This window comes from Pundamilia nyererei, unplaced genomic scaffold (genome assembly GCF_000239375.1).
Source record: "Pundamilia nyererei isolate P.nyererei 1_Seehausen unplaced genomic scaffold, PunNye1.0 scaffold00246, whole genome shotgun sequence".
NCBI lineage: Eukaryota > Metazoa > Chordata > Actinopteri > Cichliformes > Cichlidae > Pundamilia > Pundamilia nyererei.
In genome coordinates, this window is record NW_005187647.1 from 442,526 (window position 1) to 445,407 (window position 2,882).

The window sequence follows — 2,882 nt, forward strand, 5'->3', positions numbered from 1 at the left end:
AAAAATGTCCGGCAAACCCCATAATAAAATAATCTTCATTTTAATAAAACAAACAAGGCACAATAGCATGAGCTATAACCCGATTTCAAGAAAAGTTGAGTCGTTCTTTCAAATTACACGAGTCAATATTTTATTCACAACAGAACATAAATAACATAACATGTTTAAACTGAGAAATTGTACACCTTATCCACTAAATGAGCTAATTTAAAATTTCAAGCCTGCTACAGGTCCCAAAAAAAGTTGGCATGGGGACAAAAAAGGGCTGAAAGGGCAAGAAAGTTCAAAAATATTTACCTGGGATAACATCTAACAAGTAATTCATTTAACTGATCTCAGTATTCGGTCTGTAACATGATTAACAATATAAGGGATGTATTAGAAGGTCTCCTCTGTTCCTCAATGTCACATTGCAAAGGCTTTGCAACTCTCATTATCTACAGTGCATATCATCATCAAAAAATTCAGAGAAACTGGAGCTATCTCTGTGCATAAGGCACAAGGCCAAGGATTATTATTGGATGCCCATGGTCTTCGGGCCCTCAGACAACACTGCATCTCTCATCAACATGATTGTGTCACTGACATTACTAAATGGGCTCAGGAATACTTCCAGAAACCACTGTTGTTTAACACAGCGGTCCCCAACCCCCGGGCCTCGGACCGGTACCGGTCCGTGAGTCGTTTGTTACCGGGCCGCGAGAGTTGAGGCTCAGGTGTGAAATGTATGGTTTTCAGGGGTTTTATTGGTTTTCAGCGTTATTTTGTTATCATTTTTATTGTTAACTCAGTTTTCCTGGGTCTTTTCATGTGTGTTATGAATAAATCTTCTTTTTTTCGGTACCGGTACTAGTTTTATTTTAGCGACACCTTAAAGGCCGGTCCGTGAAAATATTGTCGGGCATAAACCGGTCCGTGGCGCAAAAAAGGTTGGAGAACGCTGGTTTAACACATTCCACTATGTCTTGTTGAGATCTAGCAAGAGTAGATAGTTGCTTGGACAAAATTCACAAGATCACACAAGATTTCAAAGTGCAGGAAAATCTCTGGGGTTATAAGAGGCTGTAAAGCATACACACACAACATGTATGCTATTGCTATTTATTGTGGTTTAACATGTCAAGGACAAACATATAATATTGTCTGTCTCTCTGTGTTAGCCCTGTGATAGACCGGTGACCCGTCCAGGGTGTACCCTGTTCCTCGACTCCAACCTTTTTTTTAAGCTTCAGTTATACGAAACATACTAAATAACTGACAAATAACTAACCACATCTGCTTAATAATCTCCAACACCCTGAAGGACAGCGGGGAGGACAGCATAATTTGCAGTCCACAAATATAATTAAAGAGGACATGAGCGATTTTGGATTTTGCAAAGCAAAAAATGGCGTTCCCTTCAACTCAACCGTAAGGAATATACTTTTTTCCCCTCACATGTCCATCACTCATACTCTTGTCTGGATTATTTCCTAGTCAACAGCACACTGACACTGAAATACACCCTATAGTTGTCAGCAATCATGCTTCTGTATCTTTAATTTTAATACATAAGAAGATCATTCCGCCAAGTAAAAACTGGAGATTTGATACAGATGAAGATTTTATTAAATATTTTAAAAAACAGTGGGCTTTATATTTAGATTACAATGATCTCTCTGCAACATCCACATCTGTTCTGTCTTTTTGTCCCACCTTCGTTATTATACTTGATGTGGGGGGTGGGTAAAGGCGTAGAGTGTCTGGGGATTGCCTAGCGACAAGTTTTTTGGGTGGGTTCAACCCGGGGGCTGTGGTCATGACCTGGATGGGGCTCTGGTCGCTCTTGGGTGGTATTTTTCTGGCGGCTGGGGGAGGGTCTGTGTCGGCGGACGTAGGTTACCGGCCGTGGGTCCGGGACGGGTTTGGTGACTTGGGGTTCTGGGGATGCTCCGCCTCCGGGCTGGGGTTCTGGCTGGGCCTTGGTGGCTTGGGTCCTGGTTGGTGTGTCGCCAGGGTTGTGGGTAGGTGCATGCCTGGGGGCCCACCCCTAGCGCATGGGGGCCTCTGGTGCGTCATGGTTGGAAAACTGTAATTCATTATTATCAGGATGTCCTATTACTCCCTGAAAAGCCTTCAGTTGATCTAAAATACTGCAACCAGAGTAATGACCAGGACTAGAAAGAGAGCGCACATCTCACCCCGTATTCGCTGCCCTTCATTGGCTCCCTATTAAATCCAAAATCGATTTTAAAATCCTGCTCCTCATATATGAGGTCTTGAATAATAAGGCCCCTGCTTTTAAGGTCCAACCCTACTTCCCTACTTTTAAGATCAGGCTTAAATGTTTGTTTTTGATAAAGCATATACTTAGGGTTGGATCAGGTGACCTTTAATCCTCCCTTATGCTGCACTGACTGTTTCTTCTTCAGTCACCTTTTTCACTCACAATGTGTTTATACCTCTCTGCATTTAATCATTAGTTGTTATTAATCTCTGGCTCTCATCCACATCACGTGTTTGTCCTTTCTTCCTCCCCTCACCCCAAACCTGTCATGGGAGATGGGTGCCCCTCCCTGAACCTGTTCTGCTGGAGGTTTCTTTCTGTTAAAAGGGAGTTTTTCCTTTGCATGGTACCAAAGCACTTGCTCATAGGGTTGTTTATATGATTGCTGTGGTCTTTCCTGTTCTCTTTGTATTATTGTAAAGCATCACTCGGACTTTCTGATCACGTCATGATCCACATGATCCCCGCGTACAGACAGAGGCTGAAGCTCTCCAAACCTGTCGTGAGGACTAAAAAACTGTGGAGCAACGAGGCTGTGGAGGAGCTTCGCACGTGTTTGGAGACCACAGACTGGGACACAATGAAGGCTGCTTCTAACAGCTTGGACGAGTTTACG